General features: G+C 48.8%; 1 long non-coding RNA gene, 1 other non-coding gene and 1 pseudogene across 2 annotated transcripts; 2 read left to right on the top strand and 1 right to left on the bottom strand.

Moving 5' to 3' along the window:
- Positions 1-916: 916 nt before the first annotated feature.
- Positions 917-7,034, bottom strand: LOC118722455. Its single transcript, XR_006742156.1, has 3 exons — positions 6,058-7,034; positions 5,399-5,610; positions 917-2,932 (listed from the first exon to the last, which is right to left on the bottom strand). It is a non-coding gene; the product is annotated as an uncharacterized LOC118722455 (long non-coding RNA).
- A 5,389-nt stretch (positions 7,035-12,423) lies between these two features.
- Positions 12,424-12,508, top strand: TRNAR-UCU. Its single transcript is given in 2 exon segments — positions 12,424-12,460; positions 12,473-12,508. It is a non-coding gene; the product is annotated as a tRNA-Arg (tRNA).
- Positions 12,509-17,304: 4,796 nt separating this feature from the next.
- Positions 17,305-17,775, top strand: LOC118723067 (annotated as a pseudogene).

Below are 17,775 nucleotides of genomic sequence, written 5' to 3'. Positions count from 1 at the left end.
GGATGTCTGTAATACTGTCAACTATAAAGAATATATATTAAAACAAAGAAAAACAAATTACTAGTTATAAAAAGTCATATATATAAAGTACAGCATAGGGAATATAATCAATAATATTCCATGGATTTTTAAAATTTTATCTTTATTGTTGAAAGTATTACAGGTGTCCCCTTTTTCCTCTCACTGAGCCCCTCCACCCCACTCTCACCCCCTCCCCACTATTGTCTGTGTTGATGGGTTATGCAAATATGCATATATGCTCTTTAGCTAATATTCCATGGATTTTTTTAAAAAAACTACCAATTATTGAGCACTGTGCTAAGTTCCTTATATCTATAATAAGAAAAGTGTAATAAGCTAATTAGACCGGACAGCCAAACACCTTCCGGATGTTCTTCCAGACAACCTTCAGGACCAACCCTGGGCTGTGAGGGCCAAGCCCCTAGCATGAATTTCGTGCGTTGGGCCTCTAGTATGTTATCTAATTACCTCATTAGATTGACCTCACAGCTACATAGTGAGAAGGGCGTGTTTTTGTTTATTTAATTTGTGTTTTTTTAACATTTTACAAATGAGGAAATGCGTCTGAAAGAAAAGTTGAGTAGCTTGACCTTTCATGTGACTCAGACGTGCCAGAGGTGCAGTTTGAACTCAGGCTGACACTAAAAACTGTACACCTGTAATACTTTCAACAATAAAGATAAAATTTTAAAAATCCATGGAATATTATTGATTATATTCCCTATGCTGTACTTTATATATTTGGACCTTTTATAACTGGTAATGTGTTGTTCTTTGTTTTAATATATATTCTTTATAGTTGACAGTATTACAGATGTTCCCCCTTCCCCCCTCCACCCAGCCCCTCTCCTACCCTAGGCCTTTACCACACTATTGTCTGTGTCCATGGGCTATACATTATACAAATGAGGAAATGCATCTGAAAGAAAAGTTGAGTGGCTTGACCTTTCACGTGACTCAGACGTGCCAGAGGTGCAGTTTGAACTCAGGCTGACGCTAAACACTGTGCTCCCAGCCACTAGGTTCTCAGGCTCCCCATCCTACATCCTCGCTGGCAGCATTCTACTCCTTGAGAGTCAAAAGCATCCCAGCCAATTACCAACTTTAAAGCCAGAATCACACGATGAGATCAGCATGTTATAAAGGCTCCTCCAGGGCTCAGGAGGGTGAATTAGGGGAAGATGCTGAGGGAAGAAGGCCCAGAGGCGGCCGATGTGTCTCCATCCGGAGGAGGCCTCCCTTCCCTCCTACCCTGAAAGGATTAGTGACTATTTTGGAAATGCGAGAAGAAAAATAAAATGCATAAAACGTTGGTGCAAAATCAAGTTAGTATTGGTGCCCCAAAGTCTGGACTGTGCTTCTGCTCTGTATTGCTGTGTCAGAGTTGAGAGGATCTGGTCCCAAGCCCCTCAACCTGGCTGAGCAGTGAGGACCACCCAGACCAGGCAAGCCAAACCACACCACGGCGCCTGCGGAACAAGTACTTGCCGTTCGCTTGTCCATCACCCCAGACAGAATGTAAACTGGAATCCAAGAGACAGAGACTTTGTCTGATTTGCTCTATTCTAGCAGACATTCATTCGACAAACGCTTGTAGAGTGAACAAATGAGCTCTGGGCCGTCAGCCTAGGCCTGGCCACGTGGCCTGGCCGCTCCACCCCATTCCTTCCTACAGTGCCGTTGCCTTCGTCCTGAGAGTTGCCCTGCCAGTACATACCCTGCTCCCAAAGGATCAAACAGTGTGGACAGAAACAGCTTCTCTCCACGTCCTTCTTCCCAACGCCCAGTGCGGCTGCCCCTCAGGCAAGTGCTGCTTGGCAGTTGGGTGTGCAGGTGCGGGGCAGGAGGTGGGGTCATCCACGGCCAGTGGCAGGTGGAGGCCGGCTCCAGCTAAGGAAACCAGAAGGGGCAGGAGGACAGTGCGTCTGACAGGGCTGGCCGGGCCCTCCAACTGGGGCTGCTACTCTCCAGGCCCCTGTGAAACTCAGCGTTGGGAGAAACACGGAGCAGGTTCTGATCTAGCAGCTCCGCCTTCCGCCTTCCACCCTGGCCACCCTCACGCTGAGATGCACCATCCCTGCCCCCTTTGTTCTCCCACCTCCTCCTGACAGAGGTCCTCCTCCGCTCTCTGTGGCCCTCTTCCCCGCCCACTCTGTTTCCTGGCTTTATTCCTCCCTGGCTTCCTGTCACACTACCCTCTTTGTCTCCTCTGCCCATTCTTCAAATGACATTTTTCTGGTGCCCTCTGTACAGTAAGCTCAAAGCTGCCTGCAGGGCCTTTCCTCCTCCTCCTCTCTTCTGTCTCATAAAAAAAAATTTTTTTTTAAATGCATTTAGTCTGGATTTGAATTTCCTTCTGGCCTGAGGGGCATCCCTCCCCGGAGGAGGGCTCTGCTGTCCTGAGGAAGATCCTGAGAGGCAGTCTGGTCAGGGCCGAGAGCTGCAGACCTGGGTTTTGTTTATGCCATGACCCCTCCGCCGCTCTCCTGCAATTCGCCCAAATGCACATGAGCTGACCATGACCCCCAAGTGGGCTTAGTCCGCTCTGGAATGCATTCCCTGGTGACACAGAAGTGGGTGACATTTCCTCAATCCCCAAGGTCAAGTTAGGGAGCCAGTACACACAGAAGTCCACTCCATGATACAAGATACGTATATGAGTGAAAAACCCACACCCCCAAACCAACCTCAGGGCTACAGTCCCCTCCCCAGTGCTGTCAGCTCTGAGCTCTCACCTGAGCCGTGGCTCCCCCGGCACACGTTTCAGCTTGCAGTGCAGTGTGTGCAGGGCAGCCGGCCTTCGGAGCTCCCCCTGCCCTCTGTTCTGTGCTGAGGAGCTGAGGAGCAGCGCCCTGGCATATTCTGCCTGCTCCTGCAGTGAGGTGACGCACTTTCAGGCTTAAGCTTCTCCCTGGTGGAGAAAGAGCAGCCAACACATTTAGAAGTTAAGGTCTCTTCAGAGAGAGAGTTCCAGGAGTCACCGCAGCAGGAGAAAGCAAACAAGGCCACACTCCCGCTTTCTGCATTCCCTGCCTGCCTCTCTGGGTGGGGGTTCCAGGTGCCCTTTTACCCTCTGAGCTCAGCCTCCTCCTTCCCCAGGGCCAGTGCCTCGGAGTCAGCACCCTCTGCCCGAGTGTTCACAGAGCCACAGGCCACGGGGAGCAGGGACAGAGTGTCACTGAAAGGGCATGCAGTGTGAGGGAGGCTGTTCTGCACTTTCTTTCCTCCGTTTCCGTTCTGGGCAGCCTGCTTCAGGATGCAGCCAGAGTCCGTTTCTGCCCCTCTGCCCACGTGCCAGCCCTCTACTGCCCCAACCATCGCTCCAGCCCAGTGGCTCCATTTCTGGGTTTTGGCCGGATTCATCTTTCAAACCTTCCAAGAGAGTGAGGAGAAATTTCTTTCTCCAATTCTTGACACAGAGAAGGAGTTCGGGAAACATGAGTTGAATTTGGTAAGGAATGAAAGGAAGGAGGAAAGGAAGAGAGAGAAGGAGGGAGGGAGAATTCTGCTCTCTCGAATGGCCTGCCCCCTGGGGCTCCAGACCCAGGGCTTCTGAAAGCTCTTAAGCAAGGTGTGCGGTGGTGGAGGAGGGCTTGGGGAGGCAGAGCAGAGGCAGTGAGTTGGCAGGTGCTCCAATGCAAAAGCCAGCCAAGGGCTGAGAGCTCACAGTGCCCCCTGCCGGCCCTAGATCCTCCAGGTCGGCCTTACTGACCTTCCCAGGCCCTGGGACTGCCAGGGACCCGGCTGCTGTCTTCACTCTTGCCATTTCTTCTTGCCTCTCTGCTGCACTTTTCTCATTCCTACTCCTTTAAGACCAGGGACACATCTCCATCCCTCCCCAGAGGCCGGGGCTCTTTTCACTCTACCAGCCTGTGCCCACATTCCTGGTAGAGCTCGTGACAGACTATGCCTGTCTCTGTGTCTCTCCCTCTGACAGCTCCCTTCACCCATGTATTGGTTCATGCTTCACTTGTTGAGGGCCTACTGTGTGCCAGGAAGCGATCCGGTGGTGGTGATGAAGAGAGACCGGGCTCCCCAGCTCTGCCACAGAGTCCGCACCCTGAGGAAGAGACTTCAGGAGCAGTGAAAGGTGGTGAATGTGTTGAAAAGGGAAATCGGGGTGCTGGTGGAGGCAAATGTGAGGGAGGAGCACGTTATCCTGGGGTCGGGGGTGAGACAGCGGGGAGGCAGAGAACGTTTCCCTAAAGATGGAATATTTCAGCTGAAACCTAAAGAATGAGAAATTCACGGCCAAGGAGAGAGGTAGTTGTGTGTGTGTGTGTGTGTGTGTGTGTGTGTGTGAGTGTGTGTGTGTGTGTGTGTGTGTGAGTGTGTATGTGTATGAGTGTGTGTGTGTGTATGAATATTTGTGTGTGTGTGTGTGAGTCAGTGTGTGTGTTGTGCCAGGTGAGAGAAACCCACACAGAGCCCTGTAGCCAGTGAAGGGAAATAGGCCGGAGAGCAGGTGGGGAAAGAGGTGGAAGACCAGGAAGGCCAGGGCCAGGGCAAGCTCAGAAAGGAGGGGGGGGGGGGGGGGGGGCTGTGACTTGTTTGTTTTATTAGTCCCGGGGCCCCGCAGAGCAGCAGGTGCTCAAGAAGTGTTTATTGAACAAATAAAGAAGTGAAAACATGTTAGCTTAAAGAAACGGAATTTAAACAGGGCCTGGGAGTCTGAAAAATGAAACAAAACCTCCTCCTAAGGCCAGCTGTGCCACCACACGGGCCACTTCAGCGTTAGCTGGGAGCCCAAGGCTGGCACAGGGACAGGCTGTAATGAGCACATATGGATGCTTTGCGCTGGTCAGATTTAGCAGGACAAGTGGGCCGCTCTCCAAAGCTGCCCATGTGGAGCCGTGGGGGGGATCTGAGTGGCATCAGCCAGGCTGGGATTTTGCCCACAGGGGAGTCTACAGTCCGAGACCTGGCCGCGGGCTGTCTTGATGCTACTCATCCTGGAGGGGTGCTCTCTGCTGGCCCCACAGCCCGCAGACCTTGGAGGATCAAAGCATCTTAGAGCTACAGAGGACCCTAGGAATCACCTGGCCAGCCCTGCTTTACAAATGAAGACACTGAGGCCAGAGAAGTTGAGTGACTTACCCTAAGTGAGTGGCAGGACCAGGCCAGGTCTCAGGTCTCCTGAGTCTGTATTCAGTCCCCTTATTAGTACATTTAAAGGGAAGACAGGAGGAAGGGAGAAGAGAGAAACGAAGGGAGGCAAGAAGGGAAAAACGTTACACTGCTGCCACTTCATGGGGAATAAAACCAAGAACAGAAGTCCATAGTCAAGGGCAACTAGGAAGTACAGTGCCTGTAACAGACTGCTAACCCGAGTTAAGGCGACATGCTGAAAGGCAATGAGCAAGAACACAGCGCTCACCTTTCTCTGCTAAGGGCTCAGCCCCTGCGAGGGCAGTTTCCACCTCATGGATCCAGGATGCTGTTGCCTGCAGTTGTGATCACATATTTTCCTGCTTAAGGCTGTTCCACCCTTAACAAGGAGCCAGGAGCTGGGAGCTGGGACAAAACAGCCAAAGTTTGTCTGAGTCCCTGCTCTTGCATTGTTTCCCAGTATCTCTTCTCACCTTCCTCCTCCTAGTAATAGGAATCCTGACTTTTTAGCTGCCTGGAACAAAGACCACATTTCCCAGCTCCTTGTCACTAAGAGTTGCCTTTGTGACTAAGTTCTGATCAAGGAATGGAAGCAGAGGGATCGGTGCAGATTGAGGAAATCAACTGAAGGCACTGATTCACTATCCGGGGAGATTTAGCGCACACACACACACACACACACACACACACACACACACACTCCTCCATCCCACCTCTCCACCCCTAACACGGACATCTGGCAACATTTGGAGAAATTTTTTGGCATACCTGGGAAGGAGGAAGTAACACTGCCACCTGGTGGGTGGAGGCCACGGATATTGCTAAACATCCTACAGTGCACAGGGCAGCCCCCAAAACAAACTATCTGCCCCACATGACAAAGTACCAAGACTGAGAAACGTGCCTTAAAGTTAGGGGCATGCTCACCGTGCTCCTTCCTCCACCAGCTGGCTGGAGTCAGAGCTGCCACTTTTGACCAAGAGGGAGAAGCAGTTGAGGATGGTGAGGCAGCAAGAGAGGCGTCTGGAACCGCGATGCTCCTGGAGCTGCCCTATCAGCTGTGGACGGCTCATTTCCAGAATCGCACTTTCGTTCACTGCAACGTCTGTTGCTTTGGGTTTTCTGTCCCTTATAGCTGAACTTCCTGACACATCTTCCTCCCTCTTGTTCCTTCTTCATTGCCTTCCACTTCAGTGAGCCCCTGCCCATCCACCTCTTGCTCCTGGTCTTTGTACCCCTTTGCTGCTCTCAGGTTTCACCTCCAGATTTACTCAGGAGCTATATTCACCCATTCTGTGTGATCTACTTTAAATCCCGATACTTTCTCCAAGATCCACCTTATTGCAGCCCTGAGACTATCCAGAGCCCCAGCCAATCAGGTTCTAACCAGTCCTAAGAATATGTCATATTAATTGAGTTCGAAACATCTCTTTTTAACCCAATTTGCAATGTGGAGACCTGTTCTCCCAAACTGGGGGCTATCTCTAATGATTAATGTACAGTCGGGGTGCCGGCCCAATAGGGTGGAGTTTTGACCAATGGGAATGAACCTTGGCCCTTATAGGCACCAACAGCTGGGTATCGGCCCTGGTCATAGTGTAGCCTGATAATTAATCCATTCACCCGTGCACTGTTTCAACACTGGTGTGAGTCATGTTCAAGGCTCTACCATAGGATCTGCTATGACAATACCTGCAAGTCTTTCCATTTATGATTATTGTTTACCACGGGCTTAAAAATGACAAACCCAGCTCTCCTTCCAGGGAGCATGCCCCCATACCTTTCCCTCCCTCCTCCCCTGCCCTGCCTCAGGCAGGTTACCATTAGCTTCCTCACTCCCACGCTCTAAGGGCACTTCCTTTATCCTATAACTTGTTTCCTAAGCCCATTTCTTCTAGGAATTGCTTTTTTATCTCTGTAATTTAACCAATAAATTATTTTTAAAAATAAAGATAAACCCTTGGCCCCGAGTAGGATCTCCCAGGGAAACAGAAGAGAAGGGCTGGCCCCTCTCTTATGCCTCCTCATTGCTTCTGGTGGAGAACTCGATCTTTAGGCCTTTCCTTTCCGGGATTTTTAACTCTGCTACTGGCAAGCTGAGAAAAAAGCCATAGTGACCCCATCACTATACAAATGACTTAACAGTGACGTCATCACACTGTCAGGAATACAAAAGTAAACCGTTTGTAGTCAGGGATAGATGTTCCAGAACAAAAGCGGACTTTCAGCCAGCACATGTGCCACTGCTTCAGATTGTCCACCCGACACCTTGAAGATATAAAATGCTTAGGATGGATCATTCCAAGGGGAAAGTGGGCAAGAATCAGAGAACAAACAAAGAGCATCCTGGCCAGCCTCCGAGTCCTTCCTGTGCATTGGAATGCGCAGCCTCTACTGCTTTCCAGCCTGTCCTGTCTCCTTCACTTCCCCTGCCCACCGAGGCTGGATGCAGCAGGTTCAATACCCTTTCCAAATGCAGGTTTCTCCCTGATTACCCCTCTCAGGATGTGATCTCTCTCCTTCCCTGAAAGTCGGATACCACTGCACCTCTCTCACTTGGAACCCTTTCTACCTTGCCTCACAGTTGTGTGCCTGTCATTATTCCTATGAGGCTGTAAGCCAGGCACATCCTTTTTCTTTGTAGTTTGACTTGCTGGAGAGATGAAGTCATAGGAAAACACCAAGTACAGATTAATTGGGATGTAATGTTCTCCCTGACCCTCTGCAGCTAGTCAAGTCAGCCAGCACTCCATTCCCTAAATTAATCACCAAAAGGAATAGCTCCCCAGTGCCTGCTGCATTAGATCCTCCTCCTCCTCCTCCTCCTCCTCCTCCTCCTCCTCCTCCTCCTCCTTGTTCTCCTCCTCCTCCTCCTCCTCCTCCTCCTTTTTGTTCTCCTCCTCCTCCTCCTCCTCCTCCTCCTCCTCCTCCTCCTCTTCCTCCTTCTTCTCCACCTTTTTCTTCTATATTTTTAGTCCTCACCCAAAGGTATTTTCCATTGATTTTTTTTTGAGAGAGAGAGTGGAAGGGAAAGAGACAGAAAGAGAAACATTAATGTGAGAGAGGCACATTAATTGGTTGCCCCTGGGCCGACCCAGCCTGCAATTGAGGTCCGTGCTCTTGACTGGAATCTAACTCAGGGCCCTTCAGCGGGCCAACACTCTATCCATTGAGCCAAACTGGCTAGGCGCACTTTCCTCCTCCTGAATCAAGCCTGCCTGTATCCTCTTTGCCACTACTGGACTCAACCCTTCCTGCCCAACCTTATCTCCCTCATCCCCAACTATACAACCATAAATACCCACTTGTCTCTCTGTTCTGTATTAATGTCCAAATTCCTTCATTCTGGAAAATTTCCTTTCCCTCCCCCTATTCCCATATTGCCACCTACTATAGTTTGGTTATTGGCTTAAACTCAGGACCAAGATATTTATTTATTTACTTACTTATTTAATTTTATTTTTTAGGATGAAAAGGGTCATCATTTAAATACTGCAAGTAGATTTTGTCTGGAAAGAGACAAGTCTTCGTAAGTTCTTTGGGGTGGACCATACCTTTGTTCTGGGAAACTAGATGGTTGGAGATGCATGAAAATAAGAATCCACATAAGGATCTTGAGAAGAGAACTGTGAGAAAATCATGAAACTGAAGGTAGATGTTTTCAGTCCGAGAAGCTGGGTGTTCTGTTTAGTAGCAGACATGACGTCTACAGTCAAGTAGGAGTAGGTAGGGAGGCAGAGAATGTTTCTTGGATTGCAACAAATTTAGCTGATGCTGTATCTGAATTTTGGTTTCTTCTTGCTGGATGTGGGATTTCTTTATTGAGAGTTGCTTGCTAACAACAAATGCCAGAACTGAGATAAAATTTTACAAGGACTAATCCCTGTAATCCTCACAATTTTAGTGTTTTTCAGATGAGGAAAAGAAGGTTCTGAGAAGTTAAAAAATCATGTCTTGCAAAGAGGAGGCAGGTTCCAAGATGTAAACACTAGGAGTCTGACTCCACAGCCTGTGTTCCTGACCTCTATAAGTCTTTGTTTTTTTAAATCTCACACTTTTTAAAAATATATATTTTATTGATTTTTTTACAGAGATGAAGGGAGAGGGATAGAGAGTTAGAAACATCGATGAGAGAGAAACATCTATCAGCTGCTTCCTGCACACCCCCCACTAGCAACCAAGGTACATGTCACTGACTGGAGTCCAACCCAGGATCCTTCAGACCAGAGGCTGATGCTCCATCCACTGAGCCAAACCAGTCAAGGCAAAATCTCACACTTTTAAAAAATTTGGGGGTTATGTTTTATAATTAGGATAGTAGTAAGTGCTTATTATTTGGGAGTATAAACTCAATATTTTATTGGTAGGGTTGTCCAATCACATTTTGCCTCTTTTTCATACACTATCTTGGTATTTGCCTATTGCTCCATATTCATGGCCATATTTCTCACAAGGAATTTGAAGTCTCCGTGAATTGTATCTTAAACTTCCACTCCGTGTCCCACAGTAGACTCAGCTCTATCCTCCTTAAACACTCGCTGCGGTGAATTAAACTGGTACTCCACCTACCTTCTCCCTCTGGAGCAAAGCAAAGCGAGTGAAAATATATAACAGTATAGTAGACTTCTACTTCTGGGGAAGGCTGAAGCTGCTTCCAAGCATACAAACAGAAAAATATCTTCACTTAAAAATAATTATGCTGTACAAACATGAAAAGTGTTATTACAGATTCCCAATGATGTATAATGGATTTGAACTTTAAAATACCGAAGTGAAGTAGGGTTTAAGTTAGGGTTCTGCTGTCCAGGGAACTCAAAATTGCAGAAGAGCAGAGAACAGCACGCTTATGGGTGGGTATAGTCCATGCTTTGGCTCCCTCTGTTGGCAGGACAGAAGCGGTAATTATGTCATTCTTTTACCTGCAGGAATGCTTGATTCTGATTATATAATAGCCACTGTTCAGTGTATGTACTGCCTGTGAATATTCTCTCAGCTTTAACAAAGGGGGAGACCAAACCACCTGTAACTCTCTCCTCAGATGGCAACTAAATACAATCTTCACCCCTTTTACACTGCTGCCTCTGAAGCCAGGCTCACGATAAACCGCTTATTGTCAGAGAACACATGCAGCCCTCATTCAGCTGTGGCTTTCCCACTCTTTTGTTGTGCGTGAATAGTACAACCTTAACTGCTCACGGTTTGTCATACAAGCCTGCTGACCCTGTATCTTTTTTAAAAATATACCTTATTTAAATAAAAAAAAAAAGAGAGAGAGAGAGAGAGAGAGGGGAAGGGAGAGGGATAGAGAGTTAGAAACATCCATGAGAGAGAAATGTTGATCACCTGCTTCCTGCACACCCACACTGGGGATGTGTCCTTGACCAGAATAAAACCCAGGACCCTTCTGCCCACGGCCGGCTCTCTATCCATTGAGCCAAACCAGTTAGCGCTGACCCTGTATGTTGGTAACGCTTTCCATGACATAAGGAGTTTGGAATCAAATATCTAAAATTCTCTGATTCATTAAGTGGAATTAAGGACACACACACACCTTTCCTTAGCACGAGGGTTCTTTCCCAGTTCCCCTTGCCATAACTTTCCTATGAGTCTAAGTTGTTACTTACTTACTCATGTCAATGACTCATTATTGGAGAGTGACTGCTCCACCATCTCCAGGCCAAATTCCTCTGTGTGATGTGCCTACAGGGGTACTGAGCACCTCTCTTCCCCTGACTGCCATGTTCAATCCCAAGGACCAGTGAAGACTCTGAGATGCCACCAGTGCCGGGCACATTGCAGAGTTCGATAGAACTTTTGTTTAAATAAGTATGATTGAAAGTCATATCCTATTTTATATTTACATACATTTTTATTGATTTAAGAGAGGGAGAGATAAAAACATCAATGATGAGAATCACTGATGGGCTGCCTTCTGCGCGCCCCCTACTGGGGATCGAGCCAAAAACTCAATGCTCAACCATTGAACCACACGGGCCAGGCTAATCTTTTTATTTTATATTTTATTTTATTTTATTATTTTATTTTTTGCAGCTTCTCTTCTTTATAAAGGGGACAATTACCTGCTCATAGTATTGTGTGGGGGTTAAATAAGAATGTAAGATACCTAGGGCGCTAGGACCTCCCTTTCTCTCTTTAGAACACTGATCGAGACTGCTTCGATGCTGGTGATGTCGGGCAGGTGTGCTGGGCCGGGGGAACGGCGGGCCCCCGGGCTGAGGCTGCCCGGGTCCGAGCAGGGCTGGGCCGCGCGCGGACCAGGCTGCAGAACGCGAACGCGCACCGCGGCGCCTCCGCAGTCTCCACCGGGGCGGGGCCCGGGAAGGGGCGCGCTGATTGGACCGGGAGGCTAGGGCTTTCTCCCGCAGCAGTGGTTGCTTAGCAACCGCGCAGCTTTTATTTAGATCTTCTATTTCAAGTGGCTTCAGAGTCGTAAAGATGGGGCACTGGAGAGCCTCCCACCCCCCCGAAATCACTCCCCTGGTTCGTGGCGAGCGCGCCCCCGTGAGCAGGCTCTGGCTGCGGCGCCCGCCGCCCCGAGCATCCCCGCCCGCGCCCCCCGCGCGCCGCCCCCGCAGGCCGCCGCCCCCGCCGCGGGCTCCGGGCCGGGCCTGGCGGCTGAGCGGCGCCCCGGGCAGCTCCGGCCCCCGGGCCGGTCCCCGCGAAGCTGCGGCGGGGGGCGCGTTGCCTCCCTCGGCCCCCCAGAGCCCGGGTGCCTCCGAAATTGGCTCCGGGTCTGCGGGGAGCGAAATGCAAGCCCCGTTTCAGCCAGCCCCGCGCACATAAGCACTCACAGGCCCGCACACAGACGTGGCCGCCCGCGCTCCGAGCGGCGGGAGAGCCCGGACCCGCGCGGAGCCGCCGCTCCGAGGTGCGACGTCAGTGCCGGCGGGACTCGCCCGGCTCAACAGGCGCAACGGCCGCCGGAGCCCGCAGCGCCGGGCGGGGGAGCCGGTAGGCGGGGCGCCGGGCAGGAAGGAGCGGGGAGGAAGCCCGCGGTGATTTGTCCGGCGCGGCGGGGTGCGGCGGCTCGGAAGGTCCGGACACCCGGCCCTCGGACCGCCCGGCCGGGACCGGCGGCTTGAGGCCGCTCGGATGACGGTGAGAGGCGGCCGCCGGGGGAGGACGAGCGGACGCCGGCGGCCCCTGTCTGGTGGCGGCTGCCCGGCTGGCACGGTCTCGGCGGCGCAGAGGGACGGCCCCAGGGGCCTAGGGAGCGGCGCCCGGCCCTCGCCTCTGGTTTAACAGAGCAGCTGCGCGGAGGCTCCAACAGGTGGCTCCGTGGCGCAATGGATAGCGCATTGGACTTCTAGAGGTTGAAGGCATTCAAAGGTTCCGGGTTCGAGTCCCGGCGGAGTCGTAACCTTTTTTCCTCTATTGTAAATCTCTGTCATTTCTCTCCTTCCTCTCCTTTTCCTGAACTGTAGAACGCTTTCCGCTGCGTGATCTCTCTCTCTCCCCTCTCTGCATTAGGCTTCTGCAACCCTTTTCCCTGCAGCCAGTCACACGGATTTTAATCACCCCAGCGGCGGGGGCTGGTGCCTCAGGGCCAGGGCTGGTGCCTCAGGGCCAGGGCTGGTGCCTCAGGGCCTGGGCACAGCAGACCAGGAATCTAATGCAGGAACTGGAAGGAGGGCCCCGGCGGCGGCGGAAAACCCATTGTGCACCACTGGGAACCTGGCCTCGCGATTTGTCCTAAATGAAGATTGCGGGGAGGCCGGGTGCTCGGGGGGGGGGGGGGGGGGGGGGGGGGGGAGCTGCCCTCGCGCCCGGGGCTGATCCTCCTGGGACTGCAGTGAGGGGCAAGGAAAGACTAGGAAACGCATCTCCGCCCTTTGCTGCGCGGTGCCGGCTCACTGCCCCGCCCGCCCAGAAGCCTTCAAAATTGTCGCCGAGATCCTCGTGGAATCCTGGCATAAATGCAGATTTCTGGGCGTTACTCCCGGACTGTGATTCAGTGGATCGGAGGCGGGCCCAGAACCCGTATTTCTGATAAGAATGCCCGCTCCGTCCCCTAGGTCCCTATGCGGAGGTCTCAGGTCCCTCTGGTCCTTCAGGCACCACATGGCACCTCTCCTGACCATTTGTACCTTTGCACAAGATAAGGATTCCACCTTATTAAATGCGAGCAAATTAATAAAAAGTCACTGTAACAAACGAATTTCATTCATGCAAAAAAAATTTTAAAAATCCGAAATATTCAAGAAAGGTACAAGGAGCAGTAAACACCCTTATTGTTCCTGTATCCCAGTCTATAAGCTGTTAGTGAAAATAATTTCTTGAAAATATTTTCAGATTTTTATGCACATGTTAGCATTTTTTGTATCTATTGTCTTGTGTGTTTATTGATGACAGTCATTTAGGTGATACAAAATTGGTAGTATACTAGCTCTTTTTATTTTTCTCCTTTCTCTTTACTTTTTTCTTTTTAAATATATTTTTTATTGTTGATAGTATTACAGGTATCTCCCATTCCCCCTCTCTCCCCGCCCCCCAGACCCCCCATTACCCGCCTCTTCCCAGCCCTTACCCAAGCCCCCAGGCCTTCACTACCCTATTGCTGTGTCCATAGGCTATGCCTGTATGTAAGTTCTTTGGTTTATCTCTTCTCGTCCCCCCAACTCCACATTGAGATATACTTGCTCCTTCTCTTAAGGCAGGTAGAGCTGCCTTGTTCCAATGTACATGTGTATCATGGAGATTTAACAGCCCCCAATAGTTTGGCATTTAGGTATCCAATATTTTCCTATGACAAACAATGCTTCGGTGAACACCCTTGTTCTTACATTCTTGTACACAAGTGCAAGTATATTCCTAGGAGGTTGAACTGGTGGGTCAAAGGTTTGTTTGTGCATTCTTAGATAGCTATCGCTAAATTGCTCTCATAGAGACTGGACCATTTTACTCTCACCAGCAATCTGTGAGAGTGTCCATTTCCCCACAGCCCACATGCTATCAAAAAAGATTTCTAGTTGTAGTTTCATGTCTTTTATTATGAACGAAGCTGAGCCTCTTTACATACATAGAATAATTTGTATTTCCTTTTTGTGATTTATCTGCTGTGAGTTTTCTTGACTTTTGCTATTGCATCATTTGGTCATATTAAGGAGACCAGCCCTTTGTGATTATGTTATCATCTTTTCCAGGTTATTAGTCTTTTGGTTTTGTTTATGGTATTTTATTTTTTACCTTACTGAAATTCATATATCTGGATTACCAATCTTTTATGGCTTCTAGGTCTGGGGTTATATTACCTTCAGATTATTAAATAATTTCATCATATTTTAGTGTTCCTGGTTTTATTTTTATATTCAAGTCTTTACTTCACCTGGAAAGTATTTTTTTTAAAGGAGTGAAGTGGGAGTTTTGTCCAAGAATCACTGATAATGAATGCCTCTCCTTTTCTACACTAATTTGAAATGCCCCCTTTATCATTTTCTGAATTTCCATATGCATTTGGTTTTCTGGATCCTCTTTTCTCTTTCATTGATCTGCCTATTTTAATTCTGATTGACCAGAACTGTGCTATTTTAATATCATAGTAGCGCCAGCCCTCTCTAAAAATATGCTTTTTAAAAAATATGTTTTTATTGATTTTCAGAGGGAAAGGAAAGGAGAGGAATAGAGATAGAAACATCATTGAGAAACGTCATGGATTGGCTGCCTCCTGCAAGCCCCTGCTGGGGATTTAAATCTGAAACCTGGGCACATGCCCTGGCTAGGAACCAAATCAGTGACCTCTTGGTTCCTGGGTCAACATTCAACCACTGATCCACACCAGCCAGGCCTTCATAACTTTTTTAAAAAAAAATTTAATGTATTTTATTGATTTTTTACAGAGTGGAAGAGAAATTGACAGAGTTAGAAACATCAATGAGAGAGAAACATGGATCAGGTTAGCTGCCTCCTACACCCCCCCCACTGGGGATGTGCCCACAACCAAGGTACATGCCCTTGACCGGAATTGAACCTGGGACCCTTGAGTCCACAGGCTGATGCTCTATCCACTGAGCCAAACCTGCCAGGGCAATAATATTTTTTATGCTCATAGAACACAGAGCTGATACTACAGGAGATCCCCTCAACCATCCTTTACCTTATTTCCTCATCCTAGAGACACATGGAAGAGGGATGGGATGGGATGGGATGGGGTGGGGTGGGGTGGGGTGGGGTGGGGTGGGGTGGGGTGGGATGGGATGGGATGGGATGGGAGGGGTGGGGGTGGGGGTGGGGGTGGGGGTGGGGGTGGGGTGGGGTGGGATGGGAGGCAGTTTGGCAGACATGAACAGAGCAAGGACAATGTTCCGGGTATAGAAGGTCACCAGGGTGGGAAGCAAGTATGGGGTTGGCCCTCATCCCCAGGGAGACTTTTCCTCCCCTAGAGTATTATTGGTCATGCGGTTTGGACCTCCTAACCCTCCCTCCCTAGTGATAACATCTAGCAGGCAGTTGTATTTCAGTTCCAGGCCCAAAAAGCAGGCAAACCAGACCAGTGACCCGCTGGCTGACCTCAGGACCAGCCACATGGAATAATGACCCCAGTCCTGGCTGGCTGGGTAATCCTGGAGATCCTGACCCTGGAAGGACACACCTGGCAAGGTTATGGTTATGGATGTTAACCTGGAAAACTGCTGAATATTCTATTGAGATCTTCCCCTGGGACTTCCCCCAGAAACCCCTCCCTTAAAACCCTCAGGACGCCTGGCTCAGTGGTGGAGCAATGATCTATGAACCAGGAGGCACAGGCCCGGGTTTCTGGCTCGATCCCCAGGGTGAGGCATGCAGGATGCAGCTGATCAATGATTCTCTTTCATCATTAATGTTTCTCTCTCCCTCTCCCTTCCTCTTTGAAATCAATAAAAATAAGATTTTTTTAAGAAAAACACACCTTAGAACAGAAGACCCAATATTAATCAGCCGCCTCCTGCACACACCCTAATGGGGATGTGCCTGCAACCAAGGAATTGAGCCCTTGAGTCCGCAGGCCGACGCTCTATCCACTGAGCCAAACCAGCCAGGACTGAGTTGTACACTTTTTAAACGGGAGTTTGGCTCAGTTGGTTGGGTGTCACCTCATGAACCAAAAGGTTGCAGTCAGGACACATGTCCAGGTGGCTGGCTTGATCCCTGGAAGGAGGCATGAAGAGGCAGCTGATGGGTGTTACTCTCTCTCCCTCTCCCATCTTCTCTCTCTAAAAATCAATCAATGTGTAATTGTATGGTATGTAAATTATATCTCAATTTTTAAAAAGAGGAAATAGCCTGGCCAGTGTGGTTCAGTGGTTGAGTGTTAACCCATGAATTAAGAGGTCACTGGTTTGATTCCCAGTCAGGACACATGACCAAGTTGTGAGCTTGATCCCCAGTAGGGGGCATGCATTCATGTTTCTACCTCTCTATCCCTTTCCCCCTCTCTAAAATCAATAAAACAGCCCTCACTGGTTTGGCTCAGTGAATAGAGCATCGGTCCCAGGTTTGAGTCTGGTCAAGGGCATGCACCTTGGTTGCGGGCACATCCCCAGTGGGGTGTGCAGGAGGCAGCTGATCAATTTTTCGCTTTCAATTATGTTTCTAACTCTCTATCCCTCTCCCTTCCTCTCTGTAAAAAAAATCAATAAAATATTTTTTAAATAAAATCAATAAAACATTTTAATTGTTTAATTAATTAAAAAGGAAAAAATTGTTTTTTAGTTGAATAATTTGTATTTTCTGGACATATATTTTCAAGGGAGGTCAAATGGTATTTTTACTTTCTCCTTTCTGATTTTTATGCCTCATCCTGTTACTCTTGTAGTAACATCATCTAGTATATTCAGAAAATGGTAATTTTTCATGGAAATGAAATGGTAAGTAATTTTCATAGCAACTCTTTACAGAATAATTTCAGCAGGCACTGTGTCCTGAGGGTTATGCACACCATGTGAATGAGTATGGACTTTACCCTAAAACAATGGGAAGTCACTGAGTAGCTTATAGGGGGGATGTGTCTTGTACCATCCCTCTGGCTGCAGTGTAGATCCCAGGCTGGAATCGCTCAGACCAGAGGCCAGAATACCAGCCAGGGCAGCTGGAATTATCTAAGTAAGAAAATGGTGAGAGGCCTTTTCTCGCCAGCGCCTCTGCGTTGCCCGGAGTGTCGGCTGAGCAACATGACTTTCTGCTCTGGAGAACCACATCAACCCAATGGTTGCTGTTATTACTTCTGACGGGAGGAGGATAGTGGGAACACTGAAGGGTTTTGACCAGACCATTCATTTGATTTTGGGTGAAAGCCACGAATCAGAGTGTTCAGCTCTCCACAGGGAGTAGAACAAGTGGCCCTAGGGCTGTACATCGTAAGAGGTGACAGCGTTGCAGTCGTTGGAGAAATGGATGAAGAAACAGATTCTGCACTTGATTTGGGGAATATTCAAACAGAACCTCTGAACTCAGTAGCACATTGAGGAAAAATCACATACATTGGACAGCTGTAAATCTTTGTACAGAAACTGATAATGCTGAGGAATATGTGTGGAATTTTTATAAACGTGTAATTGTGCAATTTTGACTTTATTGATTAATTGTGATATGATATGTGAATTGTAATATTTTTACATTTTGTTGAATAAAGATTTTTTTTGTCTAAAT

This window comes from Pipistrellus kuhlii, unplaced genomic scaffold (genome assembly GCF_014108245.1).
Source record: "Pipistrellus kuhlii isolate mPipKuh1 unplaced genomic scaffold, mPipKuh1.p scaffold_m20_p_2, whole genome shotgun sequence".
Lineage (NCBI taxonomy): Eukaryota > Metazoa > Chordata > Mammalia > Chiroptera > Vespertilionidae > Pipistrellus > Pipistrellus kuhlii.
This window is presented reverse-complemented; position numbering and strand designations above follow the sequence as displayed.